The sequence below is a fragment of the Pogona vitticeps genome, chromosome 2, assembly GCF_051106095.1.
Source record: "Pogona vitticeps strain Pit_001003342236 chromosome 2, PviZW2.1, whole genome shotgun sequence".
NCBI lineage: Eukaryota > Metazoa > Chordata > Lepidosauria > Squamata > Agamidae > Pogona > Pogona vitticeps.
This window is the reverse complement of record NC_135784.1, coordinates 61,694,412-61,720,387: the sequence shown is the minus strand read 5'-3', so window position 1 is coordinate 61,720,387 and position 25,976 is coordinate 61,694,412. Positions and strand designations below refer to the sequence as shown.

At 42.2% G+C, this 25,976-nt stretch overlaps 1 protein-coding gene across 8 annotated transcripts in view; it reads left to right on the top strand.

Moving 5' to 3' along the window:
- PLXNA1 (plexin A1) overlaps positions 1 to 25,976 on the top strand; it is a 389,988-nt gene that overhangs the window by 13,878 nt on the left and 350,134 nt on the right. Inside the window, exon 2 of one of the 8 annotated variants that reach the window (XM_078385246.1) lies at positions 19,402 to 19,486. The exons of the other annotated variants lie outside the window; for them this stretch is intronic. The gene's annotated coding sequence lies outside the window, so the exon portion shown is untranslated. The remainder of the gene's footprint in view (positions 1 to 19,401; positions 19,487 to 25,976) is intronic. 8 annotated transcript variants of the gene reach the window in all.

The window sequence follows — 25,976 nt, the reverse complement described above, 5'->3', positions numbered from 1 at the left end:
TTGGCTGCTGTGCTTTTAGGTCAGCCCTTGTTCCCAGACTCTATAAACCTCAGACAAATGCCTCTTAGATACCAAGGAAGCATTAACTGACCATCCATGTAATTTTTTTTTAAAAAGTATCACATACATTAGAGTCTTTGTTTCTCTTTTAGAAGGGACTTGAAGAGCACCTGTCCAATCTCCTCTTTGTTCTCTACGGAACAAAATACTCCAAATTCTTTTTTGTCAGAAGAGTCAGTGTGCTTTATAGGTTTAACCTCAGTCCAAAGTAAATGTGGTGGTCTATTTATTTTTTCTTCTTCTCCATTTTCATGGACAAATGCAGCATATTGTATCATTTAATTTGGTAAGACACATTGTTTAAGTTACTACCATTGCCCAAGCTATCTGATTCCTTTTGTAAAAGCAGGGGTGGAGAATGTTTTAACTCTCTAGATGCTGCAGGATGGGAAGGCCTATTGTCCCCCATCTATCACTTTCCTGGCTAGGACTGATGAGAGTTGCAGCCCAGGAACATCTGGAGAGCCACATATTTGGTTTGAGGTATTTGTTCATTGTAACCTCTGTGAAGGATAGCTCAGTTAGTTAGGTATGTGGCTGCAGAGCCAGAGGTTGGGAGTTCAGTTCCCCAACCTGGATCACTTGACTGCTGAGCCTTTAGGCCCTTGGAGTGAGTCCTGTTGAAGATGGCGGGGCTTATTTCTGAGTCAGCTTGCTCAGGGTTGTGTTGTAAATTGCACATGATGGAATCATTATTCCTGACACATTTCAGTTTTCCTTTCTCTTTCCTTTCCTTTCTCCAGTCCTAATCTTTGAAAGAGCTGCTCTTTGGCATTCTTAGGTAGTTTGTGTTTCCTTCCTAATAAGCAAAGAGCCAGTCTGGTTCAGATCAAAGGCTTGTGAAGTCTACCGCGCTCTCTTTCCACTCTGGCCAGCTGACTGTCCATGGGAAGCCCACCAGCAAGATGTATGTGAAGGGCAGTAGCATCCCCCCTACTCCTGCTCTCCTCATGAGGACCGAACAGTTATGTTATTCCCTTCCAAGGACTGAATGCTAACGTGGGCATTTCCCGATTCTCCCCTCGTCCCTTCTGACAAGTCCTTATATGTGCCGTCACTGATTTCCACAGAACTGGTGCCTGATCTCACTTCCTCATTTCCCTTATTTTGACTTGTGCTTTATAGGAAGGATTGAACAAGAATCAGACAGGTCTCTTGAGGAGGTGCAGTGGGCATCTCCCTCCCATAGGGTAGCCCCCAGGGGCTTTTAGACAGCCTTGGCTCCTACGCCACATCTGTATCCTTTCGGTTAGCTGCTGCTGCTGCTGCTGCTGCTGCTCTCGCTTGCCTCACCAAGGCTGACAGCTTGCAGAGCAGCCTGAGGGCTCCCTCCCAGCCCCCACCCTTTCTTATCTCACACACATCCAGTCTGCTGGCCAAGTTGGCACTGAGACCGAAAGAGAAGTAGTAATCCAATTTGGGCACTTTAACTGCACTTTGCTAACTGTGCCGCTGGCCAAAGCTTGGGAAGTTTAATCTGCCTAATGACCTCGTCTTCAGGGACTCTGGGAACTCAGTGACTGTCATTTGTTTTATTTATTTGCTTTTACTTTTTGGTGATGGTTGGGGGTCGAGTTGATGCAGGCCTTCTGGTTGATTGTGCATGTGGCACATGACTTCTTTTAAAAACAGAATAGGGGAACAAATAAATGTGGGCCTTTTTCTTTTAAAAAAAGCACCTTCTCACTTCTGGTTCCTCTCTTGTTCCCATTACCACCCTTTGTTTTTTGTTCTACCAGAGATAAGATCAACAAGCAACTCAGTTTTACACTTTTTTAAAAGGAATGCCAAACCATGAAACAAAAACTCTCTCTTCCTCTCTTCTTCTCTCCCTCTCTTTCATGGAAGATGAAAATCAATTTAAAACATCAATTGAAATCAAAATTTAAATCATGATTTAAATTTTAAAAAATGAATTTTTTAAATTGTCAAAAAATTCTAATTTTAAAAAATTTAAATGAAATCCCCCCTCTCTTTCATTCTCTCTCTCTCTCTCACACACACACAGTCACACACACACACACACACACACACACACACACACACACACACACACACACACACACAGACACACAAACATACACACATCCTTTGGTTGATCTTTAATGCACAAAATACAGGGCTGGTAATTGCATTAAAATATATATAATTATAATATAGGGGGAAAAAGAAGTCTTGTTAATTGCATGAGTGTTCGGAGTCAATAATTTTTGAGTGATTCATGTTTTTCTAGGAGTTCATTAAAGCAGAGCTGTTGTCCACAGAATGGGAGGGAATTGTTTTTCTCTCATTCAGAGACAAAGATTGAATCTGAGCTGTCTTTGCCAAGTTCTTAGGCCCGCTGCACCATTTGGGGTTCTTTGCAAATAGTTCTGTAGGAGTGCTGGGAACCTGGGCTGTGAGCTAGCCAGGTGAGGTGCAGGAGGGTCTGTGGTATTTCTTGTTCAGATGTCTGTCCTGTTTGCAAATGGCGACCAAATGCTGTGCCCCTTTATTCAGAAATAATTCCTGCTATTTCTAGTGTGAATTATTCCCAAATAAATGTGCATAGGGTGGCGGTCTTTGTTTTTATTAAGTGCATGGTGCTGAGATTTCAGGAATTTATAGTGAAAAACATGGATGATATATCTAGAGATAGCTTCTGCGGTGAAATCCTCTTGAGTCACTAAGGTGCGTTTCCACTCCTTTGCATTTCATTGCCTCCATTTTAGTCATTCCTAGAAATGCAGGCACACAGACAAAGGGTTTTTGCTTGAATATGTTAGGTTCTGATCCTCAAAGCACTGCTGGGAGCTCTGTTGACTTGACCTGCTCTTGAGCGACATTATTGCTTCCATCCATGATGTTTGAAAAAATGGGGTTATCACCTTCAGTGAGAGAACAAGCTGCAAGACATCCTCTTAGAAAGCAAACAACCTTTTTGTATTTTCTTAGGCTGATGCCTCCAGCAAAACCAAGGAAGGAGAGAGGCAGTGCGGAATGTGCCCAGAGATCAGCAAAACTGTTTTCAAAACAGGTTGCATTAAAATTGTGTATGTATGTGTGTGTTGGTATTTTAAACTTTGTTAGCTCAAGCCACCGAGATGTCTACCCATAGCAATAAAGTTTCTAAGCCTGCACTGATGTCATGAAGGACAATCCCTGCCACAAGAATACTTTCCTCACACTGCATATTGATTAAAGGTTACAACATCTTCCTTTTGGCATCAAGAATGATGTGAGCATTTAAGAATGTGGGGCTCACAACTCTGCCTTTTTAAAAAATTGCTTACTGTTTCTTGCTTGTAAGGGAGATTTGAAAATTACTGTGAAGTTTAAGACAGTCAAGAAAGAGGCCGTGAGGGAAACTGAGGAAAGGAATAAGTGTTCTGACTTGCAGAAAAATAGTGGCAAGAGTCTCATGAAGGACAAAACAAGACCTGTAAATTCCCCATCTGAAGTGCTTTCCCTTGTTCATAATAGGTTGAGACAGGGGCCACTAGTGGTTTTCTTAATAGGTGCACTTCCATGGTTTCTGGAACAGACGTTTTGTTGAATGAACATCAGCATTACAGCGGTGTTCTCTGCAACAAAATGTAATGCATGGATGATACATAAATGGGTGTAAGTTATAGATGGAGGTATTTGTATTTGTATATGAATATCCTCTCCCAAAGGTGAAAATAACAAGGGTCCGGCCCCATGGGGTTGGACGGTCCACTCATCGTTCCGCCATGGATGCGCGCTCGACGGAGCCTTCCTATTGTGCTGTTGTCCGCAATGGAATAGCCACTCTGTGACCTGGCAGAGAGGCTTGTCATCCCGCCTCCTGCCAGGAGTGGCTAATCCATTGTGGACAATGGTGCTATAGGGAGGCTCCGTTGAGTGCGTGTCCATGGCAGAATGGTGAGTGGACAGTCCCTCGTTATTTCCACTTGTGGGGGGGATATTCGCATACAAATATGAATATCCCCCTCTCTAGTGTAAGTATAAATATATGCATCTAAGTAGGGTCAAACCAAGAAATTTTGCTGCTCCTGCAGAGACTACAAGCACCATTTTGGAATAAATGTTCCATGTATTGGTTTCTCTTGTGATAAGGATATATAATGCATCTGAGCTATCAGATAGATTTTTAGAAACTGTATTTTCTATTCTTCTGTGGAAAAGAACACGGTCTATTAACACTTTAGGATATTTTAAATCTTGGAGTCCCAGTATTTGATAACATGGCAATACTTTGAAAATTTAGGTTTCATCTTATTTTTGAGTTTAAACTTAATCAGAAGTTGCATACTGTACATGATTAAATGCATTACATTGGGTTTCAAAACACTTCAGACTTCTTGATCACATGCTTGTTTCTCTCATCTTTTGGTTTGAATACATAACTTTGAGGTAGGCACCTAAGGAGCCATAATCTGACCTAATATGTTTAGTCACATTTTTTAACTGGCTATCTGTTCCCTTTGATGAAGAGAAGGAAAGCAGCTTGCTCAACAGCAGGGAAGACCATTATATATATATAGCCACTTCAGCTAGTTTTACTGTGCTCAACATTTCCTGAGATCTTTCTGTTATAATCTTTATAATCTTTCTTCAAGAACATTGGTATTGGGGGCCCACAGCTGCCTTGACTTTTGCTTTCCTGTGGAGGTCCATATCGCTGGTGTTTCTTGTGCCTCCATTTGGATTCTTTTATATGTCTCTCAGCCTGTTCCCTTCCCTCCCAGAGGTGCCTGGTCCATCCCTGCTTGCATGAAAACGCAGCCTCTGTCATTCTTTCTAAAAACAGTTTCCCTTCCCTTTGTTTTGTTGCTGTTGGATGACTTTCAGACATTTTTCTCTCTCCCTCCCCCTCCCTCTTTTTCTGTGGTTTAGCGAGACTCCACAAGCTCTCCAGTTATCTCACTGCTTCCAGCTTTCCCAGGCTGGCTCCTCCTTAGGCAATTAAAAAGTTTTTGCTATGTTGTGGGACTTCAGCTTTGAAGTGGAAAATGAATCCAGACCCCTCCTTGAATTGCCCCTTCCTTCGCTGCAAGCTGAAGTGTCTTGTGCATTGGCAAATCTGGAGCAGGTTTGTCAGCCAGAACACTGTCTTTTCTTAAGGAAGGTTGGGCTAGAGGAGGAACTGGGTAGAATTAAAGTGTTTAATGTAGGGACCAGATCATAATTAAAGAGAACAGAGGAATCCTACCTGAAATGGAGACAGAATTTGTTTATCTTAGGGGTAAGTGGTGGCTGCTGAGGAAGGCAGCAGTAATGCTTGAATCTGAAAGAAGCCCTCCAGATACTGCTTAGCTGCTGGTTCCAGATTTCCTCACCATTCACTTTGCTGGCTGTGGCTGGAACAAGTTCCTTTTCTGCACCTAACCCTGGTTTCAAACAACTATTGAGCTTTTAGTTTATGTGTTGGCATGTTGCATTTGTGTCCCGCCTTTCCTACCAGATGCTCAGAGTGGCATATACAGCTCTTCTCCTCCATACATCCTCCTTACAACAACCATGTGCGGTAGGCCAAACAAAGAGCTGAGTGAACATTTGAACCTAGGCCTTCTGAGTCCAGCTGTATGATCACTGCACAGTAGTTAGTGGGAGGGCTCAGCTTGCAATGGGGAAGCTCTGCGTGGGAAGTGGTATTTAACCATTCAGCCACTTTCCCTCCTCTCCTTGTTGTAACTAGAGTTCTGTATTTGCATTCATACAGTAGAGGACAAGGGATTTATAACGGGAAAGAGTCCAGTGAGGATATGACTAAGGTATACCTTTTGTCTGTCCTACCATCCTTTTCTTTGTAATTTATATTGGGTGTGGAGGTTGCCAGGTTTGAGAGGTATGGTTGCTCCTGGCAACTAATTTGTAAACTTCTGGGCAGGAATATGCTGCTTATTCAGCACAAAGCTCCCTAAGAAATCTATCATAAGCTAGAGGGCCTTAGTTTAATTTGTTTCTCATTACCCTAGCTTGCACATCAGTTTTAATAAATACGGTGGGCATTAAACAACAACAACTTGGCAAACATGTTGCCTTGTTTATTTTCTTTAATTGCTATTCTCTAATGTGAAGCACTGACATTAGATAATTCATATTTTTAAATATATGGACATAAGGATTCAAAACCTTTTTTTCTCTTTTTTTCTTACAACTCTTCTTGTTCTTGATTCTCTGATATCCTTTAAAATTTTTCCTGGGTAAATTGTAAGCACAAATTTGTAAAAGACAGATTTTATAAACTAAGATTTGTGTAGCCGTAACAAAATGCACTGAGTTCATGAGGATGGGGAACTTTAGATCCCCATATATTTGCCTATACTATCCATTCTCCCTATCCGGAAAAACCAGTGCTAAGTGATATGGGAGCTGACTGGATAGCTCGGTGGTTTAGGTATCTGGCTGTGGAGCCAGAGCTTGAGAGGTCAATTGCCCAATATACCTCCTGCAAGAACAGCCAGCCTGTGTTGTCCTGGGCAAGCTGCACAGTCCCAGGGCACTCTGGGATGAAGGGAATGGTAAATCATTTCTCTGTGTTCTCTACCTTGAAAACCCTGGAAAGGGATGCCGTAAGTCTGAATTGACTTGACAGCACATATGCATGCATGCATGCATGCATGCATGCATGCATGCATGCATGCATCCATCCATCCATCCATCCATCCATCCATCCATCCATCCATCCATCCATCCATAGAAACATACATACATACGAGATTATGGGAGTTGTCGTCCAAAACTTGTGAAGAAGCAGAGATTCACCCCAACATATATAGCAGTATGTCATTGTCTGACTTGTACTACACATTTCTCTCGTGTAAGTTGAGGATCAGCTAGACATGTTATGCTGGCGGACAACTGTACCTTTTTCAAATTGTGACCCCCTTTTATAGTAGCCAAGGAACCTGCGACTCCAGCGCCACCTTTGCATTAAAAGGTATTTTAATGGGGTAAATTCTTGTGAGAAGACAAACTTCCCTGGGAAAGACAATACTGTTAGGAAAAGAGGAGGACAGAATGTGAGCTGGATTGACTCAGTGGAGAAACTATGGACTTTATTTTACAAGATTGCAGCAACATTTTTTACTATAGGAGTGAGGTTTTTGGAGGATGGGGGAGCATTGAGTCTTAGCCCCTCCCCCAAAGCAGCAGCATTTTGACAGCACATAATACTGCCGGATGGGGGAAGTGTTTTCTCCTCCACTTGACCAGGCTTGCAATTAGGGTTCTGCTTGCTCCAACTCTGCCTCCACCTTTTTCTTGCCTCCCCTCCAGTCCAGCTGGGACAGACTCGTTAATGTCACCCCAGGCATAACTAGGGAAGGAGTCCCCAGATCCCAGAAAGGAGAGGCAGCCTTAAGGGAAGGAGAACAAATGCTAGAGGAAGAAAAAAGAGAGAGATAAGAGGCGGCTTTTTTTGACTGCACACACTCCATCCTCCCCCCCCCAGGAATCCAACTTAATCCCTGCTAAGAAAGCAACTTGTTAGCTTCATCATAGTCATGTGGATCGTTTGTTTAAGCCTGAAAACACTTTATGAACCACTTGGAGGTTGCAAACCCCAGGTTGGGAACCCATATGTTAGGAGGGCAGAAATTTTATCCAAAGTGAATCACTTCTCTAAAACTTGCTTTTGTTTCTAGTGCATACGATGTAGCAGTTTGAGTCCACCATTAGAGTGTTAGAGGAGAGCAGGCCAGTCAGCTATAAAACTCACTGGGTGACCTTTGATCAGTTTCCATTTTTCAGCCTGACCTCCTTCACAGACTTGTTGTGAGGAGAACATGGGGAGGAAGGAGAATCGTGCGTGCTAACCTGACCTCTCTGGAGGAAAGGCAAGTCCTTATTGCAGTAAATGAACTGCTGGGTAGCTCAGTGGTTTAGGTATCTGACTGTGGAGCCAGAGCTTGAGAGTTTGATTCCCCACTGAACCTTCTTGACAGCAGCTGGACTCAATGATCTATAGAGTCCCTTCCAGCTGTGCAGTTCTAAGATTATTAAAGGTGAAAGTAAAATAAAGAATAATTGTTTAGTAAAAGTAGTCTTGCATGTCTTTTTTAGGTTTAGAACGTTGTTTTTCAAACAACATTTATTAAAGTTTAATTCATCCTACATGTTGTAGGAATGTTGGCATACGAACATTCTAAGTACAGTTAATTGAAAGCAGAGTTCTCTGGCAACATTGTAATGTGTTGTGCAAATGTGTATATAGGATTGTGGTGTTATAAAAGCTGGATTGTATGAATCATATTGCAGATGTTCCTATGCAGGTTTTTGATCCCCCTGTGCATGGCAAGACTTATATTGACTTCCTGAAACATTACATTTGTCTTTTGACCTTTCCAGACCAAGACAAGTTGTTAATGAGAACAGTTCAGAATGACTTGGACCTTTGGGGAAATAGATTTTGCTAGCAAGGTTGTTATGGTAGGACCGGGAGGATGCGCTGTTAGGCCAAGCAGGACAAAGGATCAGAACCAGTCAGCCTCCACCTGATCCTTCCATGAATTAGGAAGTATTGTGCTTCTTTCTGATAAGGACAACAGACTAACAATTGATTTAAAAGGGGAACATGATAAGATACACTCTTACCATACTTCTGTTTCAGAGCTTCTTGGTTTTAGTTGGGAATGTCCTGTTCTCAGTGTACTTGAAACAGTTGTTAGAGTCATATGCTCCCTTCGTGGGTTTTTTTTTTTTTTTTTTTTTTTTTTTTTTGCATTATGGAATTCAGTGTGGCCTACAGTAGATTTGTTGTCAGTCTCCCATCCAGGCAATGACCACAGGGAGGCCTACTTAGGTATGTATGTAGGAAGATCTATGCTTTATGTGCCTTTTGCCTATGATCTATTAAAAATACTGCATGTCTTCCTGCTTAATAAATGTGGTACTGCTGGAAGTATTTTTGGATACTGTTGTGAAGCTATTAGCTCTTTTCAGCAGAAGATTCATGCCCAGATGTTTTATGGTTCCATGGTGTTGAGGATTGCTGCTAACTTATGTGTGACTTTTTTTTAAAGTTGGTTTTTGAACTGTTGCAATCTCTGAACCCTGTCTCATTTGTAATAGTTCATGGTAATAATCAGTCCTTGTTTAGTTTAGAATAAAGATATTGCAATGGCTGAAATCTATAGGGCTGATGATACCAGAAGCAGCAGCATTTTTTCAGATGTTAAACATGTTTGGCTTCTGTCCTGAAGCTCTCACGAGTCCCATTTATTTTATTTTATTTTATTTTATTTTATTTTATTTTATTTTATTTTATTTATACCCCGCCTATCTGGTCGGTGAGGACCACTCTAGGCGGCTCCCATGTAATCAGTTTCATTGTTGGGAAGCTGTGGGGGCTATGGGATAGCAGAGGGAAGTATTTACTTACTGAAAATGGCTGCCCCCAGTAAAGTCATGCCAATGGTGGTGATTTTTCATAGTTAAAAACTTCCTCTTCCTATCCTGCAGCTGCCATGCCTTCCCACTTATGAAAGGGATTGCACAACAGCCTCAAAATCATCATGACAGAAGTCTGAAATGTTTAATTTCTGAAAAATTGCTGCCAATATCATCAGCCTTACACGGTTCAAGTTACACGAACAGGATTCCAGCTAGTCTGTTTTCTATAGTATATCTGAAATGTTAGCTGGAAGTGCTTGATTTATATAAAAAAAACAACATCCTGTAGTCATTGTTTAAACTGCTGGTCAGGATTTGTAGTCCATTTTGCTGGGTGGTGGTGGTGATTGCTGTTACTTGGCTGGGATGGGAGTAACAAAACATTGTAGTTTGGTATGTAGATCTGGGATGGTATGCAGCAGTCAGCACAGAGTCATAGAATCATAGAATACAGTGCTGTCTTGAAGGGAAATGCCTCGCAGGACAAAAAACTCGCAAGACAAATGGTTTTGGCAATGGGGGGTTGATGACTCGCAAGACTAATGTTCCTATGGGCGTGCTTTGCAAGACGAATGTTTTCTGTTTTTTGTTCCTGCCTCATGTTTGCTGATTTTTAAAATGTTTTTCTATGATGTTTAAAAAGTTAAAGTTTTTTGATTTAATTTTTTTTAAATCATCTGCGTGATATGTATGGCTTTAAAGAGCACTTAATAAACCCGTTGTAAACCAAATTTGACTTTGTTCTGAATTTTTTTGCCCATAGGAACGCATTAATTAGATTTTAATGCATTCCTATGGGAAAATGTGTTTCGCAAGATGAATTTTTCGCAAGACAATATTAACCATGGAACGAATTAAATTTGTCTTGCGAGGCACCACTGTAATTGAGTTGGAAGGGGCCTATAAGGCCATCGAGTCCAACCTCCTTGATCAATGCAGGAATCCAAATCAAAGGAGATCTGATAGATGGTTGTCCAGTTTTTTCTTGAATGTCTCCAGCATTGGAGCACTCGCCACTTCCTAAGGTAATTGGTTCCATTGGTGTACTGCTCGACCAGTTAAGAAGTTTTTCCTGATATATTAGTCAAGATCTGGCTTCCTGTCTATTGAGCTTATTATTATGTGTCCTCCACACTGGCTTAATAACTCTTCCAGCATCCTTATAGGACAGGAAGAGTTATAAGGCCTGTGTGCTTGAGCACAAAAAACCAAGACAGAACATGCTCAGGATTTACTCCCCCGCCTCTTTTCATTAAGGCCACTGCCTGCAGGCGCTGGGAGAAGCCTAACTAGTGCCAGATCCCATAGTCAATAACTCCAGGTGACATGGAAAGGGGATCCTTGTATCTTTTAGAGCTGTTGGCAAGAGGAGAAGGGGACGACCGAGGATGAGATGGCTGGACAGTGTCTGCGAAGCAACCAACATGAACCTGACACAACTCCGGGAGGCAGTAGAAGACAGGAGGGCCTGGCGTGCTCTGGTCCATGGGGTCACGAAGAGTCGGACACGACTAAACGACTAAACACGTCCCTGATCCCAGGGCTTTGTTGCACTATGCAGATTTGGATGCTGCAGATACAATTCTGTCTTTTACTGGTTTTCTGGGATTTCCTTAGTTTCTTCATGATCTGATTTTGGACTCTGGAGGTGTGTCAACTATGTAGTGGCAAAATGTGATGTGCCACTGAAAAAGCCAACAACATTTGCAAGAGCAGATTTGTTAGTCAAATTCCAAATGTACAGCCTCCCAAATCTGTTTTCATTCTTCTTAAGAGCCAAGTGTATCAGAGAGGAGAATATTTGATATGTCTTTAAACAGTACTCTGCATGGGAGGTTTTCATAACTGCCATTATTAGGTTACTTTGAATCATTCGCACTTGGCTTTTTGAAGCAGGAAAACTGATTTAAATCAAGGTTACTTGCAATTCCACTTATTTACAGTATTTATTTTTTAGTGCTGGCGGCACATTCTGCTGCCAATGCCTTGGTGCCACTATTCCAGTGTCAAATCATTACATGTGTAGGATTATAGATTCAGTGGTTTGTGTTGTGCTTTTGCAAGTGGTTTCTGTTTGCAGTCCTGTTCCATCCCTAGGACAAGAGAGAATTATAATCTCCAGTCTATAATGTACCAACTTGTTTAATAATGAGTTAGCTTAAGATAATAACCCTTAATTTTCATAAAACAACATTTTTGTTTATGTGGGTAACGGAACCTGAAATGCAAGCAGAATGTATCCTTCTGTGGAGAAAAATGCCCCTGGGTAACTGAGTCCTCTTTCTCCATTTATTTTATTTGCTTTAAAGCCGTAGTATCTCCCTTTATCTTTGCAAAAGCAACTAACACACACAAACTATAAAATTGTTAAAATGTCAGATTGCAAAAACTTAAGTAAAAACTCCCACCTCCCCATGATAGCAAACCCCCTGTGTTCAGTATAAATGATGTCTATTACATATAAGTACTGAATCAAAAATACAAGCCAGAGCCATTTTACAGCTCCATTTGTGACCTAACAGATCTAGTGAAGAAGCTGGCATGATTGCATATGTGTGCTTTAGTAGAGGACCTTAGATTTCTCTGTAGATGTCAACAAACCAGAGAATCAAGATGGTTGTCTGGGAACAACAGCTCTGAATGAATGACCCAGGTGGTATCTTCTTGTACCTGGACTATGGGAAGACACCCTCTGTTCCTAATCAGCAGAGACCCTATCTCCCATTCTTTCAGCGTGACTGTTGTTTGCTCACTGTTGTTTTGTCTTCCAGCAATCCTCCCTACCCCCTCTCCTTTGTTCCTGTCTCAAGGAACTGGAAATGACAAGAAGATGGTGATTGCTTTTGACAAATGGCCAGGGTGCGATTTCTGTCGCAAGGTGCCCCATGGTTGCCCTCGTTCTCCTGTCAGACTTCTGCAAAGCCAAGCACTGTTGAGCAAGGACTGGAGGAAAGGATGGGGATGGGGAGGGGACTGCTGTGATGGGGAGATCACACGATTGCTTCTGGAGCTTACAGCAGTACAGCTGCTCAGCAGAAAATCAGAGCTGAAGATGCTTACAAAGATGCACATTCCTAAGGGATGTCCAGCCAATCTATGTAGCCAGAAAGTTGCTTTGTGCACCAAGATTGCCTGTTTTTCATCTGCTGTCTTCCCAAAGGGCATCCAGGCAAGCTGGTTCTCTAAATCAGTGCTGTGTATATGCAGAGGTACAGCATGTCTTAGCAAGCACGCCTGGTGCCTCGTGAGGGGCACTCACCAAGAGCATACCTTGCACTGATTCTTAATGATTCTTGGGTCCGGCAGTCGGTCAGCTTTTGTCGTTGCAGGTGCAATGTACTTGGGCTATTATTCTCATTCATAAGACAACAAAGTATAAGGACTAAAGGCAAAGCATGCCCTCCAAGCCATTAATATTGGTTCTGAAATGAAAATCTATAGTGTCAGCAAGTCCTTTAACCTGCATCAAAACAATGATCCTTAAAATGACTGGTAGTAGGAGTTTCTGCCCAAGTTCTTTCATATTAGATGTTCAGTTCGAAAGCATGTAAATGCGAATAGATAAATAGGTACCACCACGGTGGGAAGGTAACGGCGTTCCGTGTCTAGTTGTGCTGGCCACATGACCCCGGAAACTGTCTATGGACAAACGCTGGCTCTATGGCTTGGAAATGGGGATGAGCACCGCACCCTAGGGTCGGACATGACTGGACTAAATGTCAAGGGGAACCTTCACCTTTATCTGTAATCTGTAGATCTTTGCAAGCTAGACAAATCAGCATTGCCTTGATTATCACTTTTTTTCTTACTAGCCCAATAAAAACCACTTCCTCATTATCTGAAACTATCTCTTGCTCAGAATGATTTTTGGCATAAAGATTTTGAGATTTTGAGGCAGGTAGCAGTGACTGCAGAAGGAGGATGGAAAAAGGATACTGGAAGAACAGCAATAGGAGGGGGAAGGTTTATGGCTTGCGCCCAGTCAGATTCAGAGTTCATGAAAGTCATGTGAGAAGACTGCATGATCAATAGCCAGGATTCCCTGTTCTGTCATTAGTTTGGTATGTTTTGTCTGTTTTGTTCACTTGAGGTCAGGCGTATGGTGTCTCCGATGAAGGAATCTGCATGGGGCATATGCAGCCAACACAGTGTTTCCATCCATTTGCTTCTGGTTATGGCTGGAATTCTGTATGCACAGGGTGGAGCCTCTGTGCAGTGGACTGAAAAATTAGAGGGAACATTGGCACCCAGAAATTTTGTTCTGTGAGGGTATTATAAGGATAATTCCTGTCCTTGTTTGCCCCCCTTTTAATGCCCATCTGCTGTAATTACCTCTATCTGTTGAGCCTCTGGCTTTTTACAACTCTGCTTTGGATATACTGTTTTTGTTCTTCACAACAATACAAATGAATAGTGAGGATTGTAGGATAATAGTCAGTAGAGAGCCTCTATTGGTCTCTGCCAGTAAACACCACATTGATTTCTCCTGATTTGTTGGAAAAGTTAGGAATACTGGAAGCTGCCTTATGTGGAGTCAGCCCATTGGTTCCTCTGGCCAGGCACTGTTGAACATTGGCTTGAATCCAGATGCCAGTCCTGTTGAATCAATGGCTGGATATGGTGAGTCAACAGTTATGTAAATCTCAACTAGAATAAACAACAGGTCTGCTCGGAGTGGGACTTCCACTTGGATTCTAGAGCCTCTTGAGCTTTTCAGGCAGGATTTCCCCCACCCGTAACTGGAAATACTGAGGATTAAAACTGCCAGCTTCTGTGTACATAGGATGAGTTTTCACAAGTTAACATCTATGAAGACTCAAAATGACAGTAATAGAGACCAAGTGCAGTTGTAACCCAGTCATGCTAGGGGAAATAAAAAACTTAAGCCCCATGCTTGGAATGTGTTTTGAGTGAGTACTTTTTTTCTGGGATAAAACTGCTGCTATGTGTGAAATTTCCTGAGTGCCATCCATCTGTTTAATATAAGAAATAGAGACAAGAAGTTTTTTTTATTTGCATTTTTTTACACAAAACTATGACATGAATCTGACCCAACTCCGGGAGGCAGTGGAAGATAGGAGGGCCTGGCGTGCTCTGGTCCATGGGGTCATGAAGAGTCGGACACGACTAAATGACGATGAAAATCAAAATAGCGTATTGAGTAGAATTTTTGATTTTTTTCTTGGAAACTACAGCATAGCTTCTTTAGCTGGAAAAATGGTGGGCCTTGAGTACACCACAGTCTCTGAGCTTTATTTAAGGCTAAAGTCCTTCTCAGAGCTCTGCAAAACAAAATCAGAGTGCAAACATAACCAGAAAGAGTGGAGGCAACATCAGAGCTTGGAACAGGTATTTTTTTGGGGGGGGGGCGTTTAAATGAATCTATCAGCCAGATGGCTACTGGGTGCAAAAGTCTTGGAATTGTAGTTAAAAAACACAACGAACTTTCGAAGCTCTGCTCATTGTAAGATGTTGAGGGAAAAGAGTATATGTATGGAATGCATTTTCCAGCAGAGTCTCCAGTATGGAGTAGATATGCCTCAAGTAGCGATTCCAAGCTTTGGAATGCAGATTTTTTTTTTTTTTAAAAAAAATCATGATCTAAATCGATTTGATTTAAATCAAATTTACCCTGTTACATACCACGTTATTTTGCCCTGAAACTGCAGCATTTATGTTACAATAACTGCTGAAGATACCTTGAGGACTAGTCAGTCATTTTGAGTTAGAAACCATGGTCTTGTCCAGTTCCATCACCTCTAGTCAGGCTTCTTCATACATTATATTATTTATGGTTAATAATTCTATTGTTTTTAGCACATGTGTTCAAACCTCGCATTTCATACAGATCTTTATATACAAAGTCTGAAGCAGACAAATAACATTGAAATTTGAAATAATTATTAGCTCTTTCCACATATCTTCCCTTCTTTTTCTCACAGGGGAAACGGTGAGCATATATTTCACCAAGCCTTGGTTAAAAATTGGATAGGCCCACTAGGACAAATGAGCCTTGGGCATTGGGTTTTCTGTCTGGGCAGAGGATGCTAGTTCCCTTCCCTGCTTTACATTATGGAGAATGGAAGATGGTAAGCAGGTAAAGAATGCATAGTGTTATGTATTTACATTTGCCATATACAGTAATTTGTATGCAGTATTGTAAGGAAATGCATAACATTATGAACTCTGTCTCCTTAGATGGAGCATATAAATTATTAGCTCTATGCAAAGAGATGCATACGGTTTGACTATAGTGATTTACAATTACGTTTATTAGAATTACTGTCTTGGTTGGGAGTACAGGATTCTCAAAGAGAGCGAACATTTGTCACTAAGTTTCAAATGTATATGACAACACAGTTGTTATTTATAGGGACATATCAAGGCTAGAATCCCATTGCCAATTTGTGCTTGCGTAAGGAACATCACTTAAGTGTTGGTGGCAAATTGCCCTTATTAATGAAGTGCTGTTATATCTTGGATTCACGCCTGCTTATGCGTAATCCCGCAAGCAAAAACACCTTTTAAAAAAAACTGAGCTGAAGTTTGCTGTCAAGATTTACACAATTTCCCTTCCACAAGTGTGAATCTTCCATAAGATTTTGGCCTATGTATTTGAAGGGAAAACAATTATTTAATGGTTCCTGTTTCTGTGGCCAGTTACATCTCATTGAGAAGCAAGGTGGCACTTAATGTTCTGATAATGTATCCTTGCTGTTAATGGGAATAACAAATCTCTTGTCTGATGACAGGTGATGCCTTGTTGATGAAGCCACAAGGAGGCTGGGATTGGTGCTGATTCAGCTGAGGAAGAGGTGAACAAAAGACAACAGATGTTTATTATTGGAAGGTGGTGTGTAGAAAGCAAAGTAGATACTTGTGCTGGCTGTAGGGCTCTGAAAGCTTTAATCTAAAAACATAAACATGTCCTGTCTGTGCTGTAGTCAGTTTCTTTTGTTTTCTTATATGGTTCCTCTTGCTATAGAATAGACTGCAAGGCTTCTGCTTTGTTTTATCTCAGCTTCTATGCTTATGATTTCTTGTTTCTCCTTAGTCATAGAATCATAGAAATCATCGAATAATGAAACTAAAGGGGCCTATAAGGCCATCAAGTCCAACCCCCTGCTTAGTGCAAGAATACAATCAAAGCATGTCTGCCATGTGGCTCTCTAAGTTTTTCTTGAATGCCTCCAGTGTTGGAGCGCTCACCAACTCCTGAGGTAACTGGTTCCACTGTCGTATTGCTCTAACAGTTAGGAAGTTTTTCCTGATATTTAGCTAAAATCTGGCTTCCTTTAATTTGAGCCCATTGTTGTGTGTCCTGCACTTTGGGATGATCGAGAACAGATCTTGTCTCTCCTCTGTATGACAGCCGTTCATATATTTGAAAAGTGTTATCATACCACCCCACAGTCTTCTTTTTTCAAGGTGAAATATGCCCAGTTCTTTCAGCCTTGCTCCATAAGACTTGGTTTTCAGCAGGAAAAGGGCTGTCACTGAGTTCCCTATCCAGGCCTTCATTACCTCACAGCTAACCCCCACCCTGCTTTGGCCTATGGGATTCAAGAGGCCTCATTAATAGGTGCAGAAAAAAAAAACAAAGTGGAGGAGAGGCTTTCTGTGCCACTCACATCTTAAAAGTTTGAGGAGGTGAGTCCCTCTGGGCTACTCTTGAAACTGCGGAATATGTTGACGGCTTTTTTTCCTTGTGTAAAGGAAAAAGATAGCAGTTTCAACTGAAATTGGCAAAAATCCTCTTGTCCTGACAGAATAGCTTCCCGTACAAAATTGCCAGTTAAGAACTTCTTGACTTGGCTTCTCCAAAGAGAGACTTTTTCTTCCTACTGATCTATACCCCGCCCATCTCCTAACCCGGTATTCTTCATTGTTTGGCTTACACCAGAGAGAAGCTGCCTTCTGACATGCCCCGTCTATTTCTTAACTTGTCTTTGCAAAAGAAATGTGGAGAAATATAATGCAAAGGTTTCCTTCCCCTGTCGATTGTTTGTGTATCTTCAAACGACTGAACTTTCAGCAGCTAAATAAATGGTGATAGTTTTGGAGGATGTGCGAACTGCCTGAAATTTGTCTGTTAAAGATGCCATGAGCTACAGCTCTTGTCTTGCTAACTGTTGAATTTGTGGTGATGGTAAAAATTGCCAATTTCTCTTCTGCACTGGTTCTAGGGTGTGCACGTAAAATGGCACAACCAACTTAGTTTACTGGATAAAATACATTACTTGCTGACAGGTTTGCATGACCATATTTACATATTAATATTGGATATTGTACCTTTGTTATAAAACAAATCCAAACATACATAATGTTTTTATGCCTATATACAGTAACATAGGGCTGAGGTGGATGTAGCACTCCTAGTACTTTAATCATGGTTGACAGAACAAGAGAAAAGCATGAATAGACTGTTTTCTCTCCTCATTCTCTCTCTACTGTTAAGCAGATTTCCCCTGGCCTTAACTATTGTTATAAGTTATAACATCCGTACTGTGGTATTCCCGTACTGTGGTATCCGTACTGTTATCTATATTCCCAATAGCTGTGTATGGATGGGAAGCTAAACAGTTAAGAAATTTAACTGGGGAAAAACAATTCATTCAAACTGTGATGTTGGAGGAGAGTTTTATAGGTACCATGATCAGCCACAAAGACAAATAAGTGTTTACTAGACTAAACCAGCCTAAATTCTGTCTGGAAGCTAACATGAATAAACTGAGGCTACCATACTTCAGGCAGACTGTGGGTAGACAAGTTTCAGTGTTGATATCTGTTTATTGTATTTAGTTTTTTTTTTAAAAAAAAATACTTTCTTTGATAGATAACATTACATTTGATGGAAAAATCTAAAGAAAAAACTAAATTAAGAAGCAAACAAAAAAGACTGACTGAAAAAAAATAAGACTGGGAAAAGTTGAAAGTGGCAGGAAAAGAGGAACACAGAATATGAAATGCATTGACTCAATGAAAGATGCAGCAGCCTTGAGTCTTACTGATAAGAACTTTTGGATGTCACAGTTTCATAATGTTGTAAGTCAGGTTAGTGGTACATAATGAAAACATGTTTTATCAGGAACCAACATAATGATGAGCATGAACCAAATTTAGCTTTTTATCAAGATTTAGCAAAAGTGTTTCATAGGGGGCTGCCTTTGAAGACAATTTAGAAACTTCTGCTAATAGAGAATGCAGTTACCTGAAAGTTAGTGAGTAACTGGGAGTATGATCAGACCATATCTGTTCTGCACTGGTTGCTGGTGCACTTTTAGCCCAATTCAGAGTGCTGATGTAAGTCTGTAAAGTTGTAAACTATCTGAGTCTAAGTAGTCAGAAGGACTACCTTAATTCATCCCAACCTGCTTGCACACTGAGGTCACAGGGAGAGGCCTTTCTTGTTTGTGTGCCTTTAGAAACAGACGGAGTGGTGTGCACAAAGGATAGGGCTTTTTGGTATTGGGAGTGTGCTTATTATTTATTCAGAAATAATATTTGACAGAGATCTGTAAGACAGATCAGATCCTTCATTGCATACAAAGTTTAAAACCCTTGCTGTGATCATATATTGAGAGAGGATGGCTTTTAATGTGATAACTAGGCAAGTGTTGAAATTTGTTCATAAAGTTGGGTGGAGAAGTGTGCTTATAATCCTGGCATGGGCCCAGTTTTAATGTAATGGTAAACTGTGATTATATCCAGAAAGGCTTTCAGTCTGAAGAACAGTCTCAAGAAAGTAATTTTTAAAAACCTGCTGGTGGACATATTGCCGTATGATCATGGAAGATCTGTAGTGTGCTTTGGTTAGTGTATGAGGAACTGGAGTAACTCTGAAACTCCTCACATACTACCTCCCATCAAGATTGCCCTATTAAGAGAATGATACCTTCAAGGAAGAATCTGTACATGTATAAAGTTTCTGAGATACAAAACAAAATCACTTTATTTCTGTTTGTGTATTACATTTTTTAGATCCTATGTTTGCATCGGAAGACCAGGGAGAAAGAGTTAGATCTGCTTTTGAGGGTTGACAGAGATGCACAGTGGTAAAAGCAGGGTAAGGTGTTCACCTGTGACTCATTCCAGTGGTCTGTTAATTTGCAAGAGCCATCATTCTTCAGATTATACCTTGAATCCGGAAGGCTAAAATTACTTCCAGCTCAAATATATGGTAAATAGCCATTTTGGGGAGGTCCATTTCTTTTCATCTCAGTTTCGTATTTCTCATGTTGTAATTGTACTGGTGATCTGCATCACAGATTTGTTGTAAAGTTTGTAGGGATCATTCGCATTATTAAGACCTTTGCTCAGCAGTGTGCTGTATTATTGATTCATCACAATGTACCTATGTGAACCAGAGCAATAGCTGAGGCCACCGCTGCATGTTCTGTTCTTGCTTGAGTCCAAAAATCCTGCTCTCCTGTCTCCAAAATGATCACTCACCAGATTAAAAACGGATTTTCTGCAGGCAGTGTGAAGGGTTTTTTAAATATTCAGAATATATGACAGTGACTTGACTATGGCTATAAACTCCCTTCCATGCTTCATAGTGGAACTCTGTGCAGAGTTTTAGAGGAAGAGAGTATACCTTTTTGTGAAACTCTAACCTTTATTGGATTTTTGATCAGAATATTGTACTGTATTTTTTTTGGCTGTTCAGGAGTGATCAGGGTGAGATCGAAGTACTTGTCCACTAATGGAGAAGAGCCCTTCTGGCAGGGTTGCAGCATATTTAGAGCTTGGGAAAGTAACTTGAGAAGAGTGACTGAAAATTCTGGGAGGTGCCATCCAAGCAATATCTTGCCCAAGCTTTGGTCATGTCTCCTGTGGGGGTATCTTGAACACCAGCAGAGAAGTCTGCTGGCACTACAGCCTGAGATAGAGCATTTAGAAGATGTGTGGGCACTGGTGTAGAGATTGACTTTGATGCACTCAAGTCCCAAGCCCCTTTGTTCCTCCAGCAGGCCCAAACATTGATCTGACCGACGCCTGTGCTGGATTGAAACTAGTGCTGCTGCTTCTTTAAAATAGAATTTTAAAAATTATATATGCATTGGATAAAAAGAAATGAAAAAGAAGAATGAGAGGCAGTACACATGATAGACACATGTAGATTAACATGGGCTAATTGTAGATCTTGGAAAAAGATCGGTAGTAAATAGCAGAATACCAGCTCTTGCAAGGCTCTAGGACAAGATCCTTTGATCATTGAGTGGTGAGTAGCATATATTTGTCTTTCCAACCTTCACCTATGGGTCTTTTTGCTGCAATGGGAGTTTGCAGGACCATGCACGTCTACCACCAGTTAATGTCATGAAAGTGCCATTCTGAAGGACATACATGTCCAAAGATACCACCAATTTTTAAATACAGAAACAATATAATACAAATCATTTGGCCGAAAAGGGGCCACCGTTAGCAATGCTGCATCATATGCTGCAAGGAAGGATTATCTTCTTGTGCTGAACAAATTGTAATTTTAAATCTAAAGAGACTTTACCTATTGAAGCTGTGACTAATTTCCATTGGTTACTTGCACAGGACAAGCTGTTTCTTTATTCTGTTCAATTCTCGCTTTATTACATCAAATGTAGTGCTTTCTAGTAGAAATTGATAAACTGCAGTTGGATTCAATTTCTCTGAAGAAGTAATTCATATTTCCAACACAACAGATGTGGCTCAAGCTGACAAAAACTAAAGGTGCTGGGTTGTCATTGTAAATATTGCCATATCAAACCAAAAAGGAGATGATATGTGTATTTGGAATCTTAATAATGGCAAAAAAACCCACACCAAAAAGAAAACAAAAACCACCCATCCTGATGCATCCTTTTGGTCTAAAACAAACCTGCATACAAATCTCACAATAGCTGCACTGTTTATGTTTTGTATCCATCTCCTGCATTGAGTCTGTAAAGCAGGGGTCCCCAACCTTTTTTACCCTGCAGACTGGCTGGGGAAGGCGGGGCAGCCCCCACACTCGTGCACATGTGCAAACAAGCACACACTCTCTTGCACAAATGAGCGCATGCTCATGCGCAAATGGCAGCGCAGTGCTTGTCTGTATGTGCTTGCACTCGTGCACATGCGCAAATGGTGGCTCAGTGCTCACATGGGCACGCTGGGGCATGTGCGCATACACAGATCAGCTGTGCAGGGGTGAATGCGTCTGGGGGTGTGGGACGGGAGGTCTGTCTCCGGCTCAGGCCATGAACCAGCATCAGGCCACGGATTGGGGGTTGGGGATCTCTGCTGGAAAGGACAGGGTGTGTGATCCCAGTGGAGATCTTTTCCCTGGCAATCAAATGACATGTGGGGAAAAGCCAACCCCAATCAGTTCCGAAGCAAGACTGTTTCAGTCCAGTTATAGGGCTTCTACTTTTTAGAGCTGGACTGAAACAATTCACTGGCAGGTGGAAGGGTTGCTTTTAAGGAAGACTGTTCCCAACAAAGCAACCCTTTCTGATGTTATCAGATCCAGGCCTTTACAGCGGCTCATGCCCATCTCTGGTGTGGGCCTTACACTGCACCCCTTTGATCTTCCCCGCCTGCAATCCTTGCCTTGCTGTAGCTATACTCCACTCCTGCAGCACGTCCCTCAGAGCCTCTCTGGATTATGGTGAGCTATGCGCCTGCCCTCCCTCACAGCCACGTTCAACAGGGTCTACCTGTGTCGTCCTGCCCATGGCAAGGTTCTTAACTGAAAATACACAGTTGCTGATTATGCCTCACTTCCTTTGCTGGCCTTTCTTTTCGCTTTGCTAATTAAAATAGTTTTCAGAAATTTCAGCAATGATGTCTCCAGATCAGTATATCTCAGAAGCTGCTGAGTGTTAATGCAGTTGTGAATTTCAGACCATAATTATTGGATCTGAGCCAATTTCAGTATTGCCTGCTCTCTTAACTGAAATTAAGCTAACGTATGAAACCTGCTTGTAATGAAAATGTCTATTTCAGTTGCGCTTTGTAAAGCTATGGTCAGTGTCCAGCTTAATACAGATAGGGTTTTTGCTGACTTGTGAAAGAGGGAAGAAGGATTAAAGAGAGAGAGAGAGAGAGAGAGAGAGAGAGAGAGTTTGAGAGGCCCTCTAGATCTCTTACCCATAAAGGATTGGGAAACATAACACATGCACTGAATTGTTCCACATCGCTTCAAAAGTCGCAACACTTCTCTTGAGTTTAGGGTGGGAGGAGAGGCCCAAGAGGATTGAGGATTAGGGTGGCAGCCCCTTTTTAAAAACCCTTTACTGGAGCTGCTTTACTGGAAAGCAGATGGGATGCAGGTATTTGTCAAGGCAAGGCAGGGACCTTCTAAGAAAGGGTCTTTTACAATGTGCCTGTGGTATATATTTTGGCTGCAGCGACGAAAAAAGAGGTCTCAGGCCAGTGTTGTTCAGCTGGGATCAGCGTTTAAAACAATAAGTGCTTCTTGGCTGTGGGGTGTGTGTGTGTGAAGGGAGATAACTGGATCCATGAGCCATGTGGCCGCTGGACCAGATTACCATTCGATGTCCTGATGTACATGTGTGAGTCAGATGAGGTTACACGCGCGCACGCACACACACACAAAAACAACACACACACACACACAAACAACACACACACACACAAAAGGAATGTGCACCAACAAATGTTCCCAAGGCAGCTGGCAGCCTCACTGCATGCGGCTCTGCATTCCTTCCTCCCCCCCCCCCAGCTCCCAGCTTGCGGCTGCATCCTGTTGTATTGTTGCTGTATGACTCACTGCAGAGGAGGCCTCCTCATCCCTTGTAGGACGTTTGGCACTGTTTACTTTTTTTGTCCGGTTAGAATAATGGAAGGTATTTTTAGGTCTTTTTTCCCCTTGCTGTCTGAATTGGCAGGAACGTAGGAATGCTCTGGGCAACTGTTACTTATTTATTTATATTTTGTTCTTTTAAAAATGTATAATGCAGCCCATTTCAGAGCTGGGCTCTGCTCCAAGGCGGCTGCCTCAGGTTTGCAAAGTCCTGTAACCATGGTGGCCCTGTTTGTGGAGGAAATTAACTTCCTGTTGGCAAGTGGGCATTGCTAGCTGGCAAACTGGGCCCGGGTTTCCAGGCAGTCTGTGTCGCCTATCTGGGGTGCAACAGCTGAAAGCACTGTTCGGCTGTGTTTCGTCTGAATGTGTAATGCTGAAGATGGAACAAGGCTGTTGTTTCTTTGTTAGTGAACACGTTTCAGTGTGTTTTTGTTTGTTTATCTTTTATATAATGAGGCTGACAATGGCACACAATGGGGAAGAAGACCAAAGTGAGAAAATGTTACCATTTGGGACTTCACTTCCAGGAATTTCCCAGCCAGTATGGCCGGTGCCAATGTTTGCTGAAGGAGTGTTTAAGGTTAGCTTTAAAAAAACCCACAAAAAACCACCAACAACTGAGTTTTTCAGAACCCCACATAAGGATCCCGGAGAGGACTCTTGAAAGATGATACTGTAGAGTAGGAGTTTATTTATTTGTTTACAATATTTTTTAGCCGCACCATTACCAGTGGCTTCTTGGCAGCGTACAACAATATTAAAACTTAAAAACATTAAAACATTAAAATAGACTATATAAAATATCCTATATTATAACAATTCTTAAAACATTAATATTAATAAGTCCTGCTCATGTGGCCAGCTAGAGAATACTTTAATTAAAATGCTGGCTAAACAGAAAGGTCTTTGCCTGCTGCTGAAAAGCCAAAAGTGTTGGAGCCAGGCGGATCTCTATAGGGAGGGCATTCCAAAGTTGGGGGGGGGCAACAGCCGAGAAGGCCCTATTTCGACATGCCATCTCCCTCACCTCTTTCAGGGATGGGACCTTCAGAAGGGCCTCCTGGCCTGATCTTAGAGGGTAGGCAGGCTCGTATGGAAGAAGGCAGTCCTTTAGGTAACAAGGTCCTAAGCCGTTTAGTGCTTTATATGTCAGAGTAAGCACTTTATTTATTTATTTATTTATTTATTTATTTATTTATTTATTTATTTATTTATTTATTTATTTATTTATTGGACTTATATACCGCCTCATAGCGCTACAAGCACTCTCCGGGCAGTTTACAATTTAATTATACAGGCTACACATTGCCCCCCCCAGCAAGCTGGGTACTCATTTTACCGACCTCGGAAGGATGGAAGGCTGAGTCAACCTTGAGCCGGCTACCTGGGATTTGAACCCCAGGTCGTGAGCACAGTTTTAGCTGCAGTACAGCGTTTTAACCACTGCGCCATGAGGCTCACTTTGAATTGGTCCCGAGCAGCAACCGGCAGCCAGTGTAAATTTTTCAGAACCGGCGTGATATGAGTCCGTGCGGCGGCACCACTTACCAGCCACACAGCCTAGTTCTGTGCCAGTTGCAGTCGTCGGACCGTCTTCAAAGACTGTCCCACGTATAGCGCATTGCAGTAGTCCAATCTGGTTGTTACCAGTGCATGAGTGACTGCTACCGGGCTCCGCTCATCCAGGTAAAGGCGAAGTTGATATATTCTCCGCAGCTATAAGAAGACACCCCTGGACACCGAGTCCACCTGGGCTTCCAAGGTCAGACCGGGGTCCTTTAGGGGGAGTGTAATCCCGTCTAAGGCAGGGAAATGGCCCTTTAACCTATCTGGCGGGGCACATACCAGCAGCACTTCTGACTTGTCTGGATTGAGCCTCAGTTTATTGACCCTCATCCAGACCATTATTGAGTCCAGGCACGAGTTCAGAATGATGACTACCACACCTGGATTGGTAGAGAATGAGAGGTAGAGCTGGCTGTCATCAGCATATTGCTGACTCCTCAGCCCAAACCTCCTAATGACCTCCCCCAGCGGTTTCATGTAGACATTGAACAGCATGGGGGGGGGGGACAGTATAGAGCCCTGAGGAACCTCATGACGCAACCGCCATGGATCAGAGCTACTGTCCCCCAGCACAACCTTCTGGACTCGAACAGCCAGGTAGGAGCGGAACCACTGTAAAACAGTGCCTCCCATTCCCATCCCAGCCAATCTGTCCAGAAGGACACCAAGGTCAATGGTGTCGAAAGCCGCTGAGAGGTCCAGGAAAATCAACAGGGATACATTGCCCGTCTTTCTCCCGGCAAAGGTCGTCAAACAGGGCGACCAAGTCAGTTTCCATCCCATAACCTGGTCTGAAACCCGATTGAAATGGATCTAGATAATCCGTTTCATCCAGGAGAGTCTGGAGCTGCTCAGCCACCACACGTTCCAACAACTTGCCCAGAAAAGGGAGGTTTGTTGTTGGTCGATAGTTGGTCACTAGACCTGGGTCCAGATTAGGTTTTTTAGGAGTGGGCGGATTACTGCCTCCTTTAATGGGGCAGGGACCACTCCCTCTCTTAACGAGGAGTTGATGACCTCCAGGATCCAGGTGCAAACTCCCCTGGGAGATTTCTTTATTAGCCATGATGGGCAAGGGTCGAGCTGTGTAGTGGTGGCACGAACCGATCCAAGCACCCTGTCCACATCCTCGGGCCATAACAACTGGAACTCATCCAATAAATTATGACATAAGTCCAGACACAACCATAGGCTCTGCATC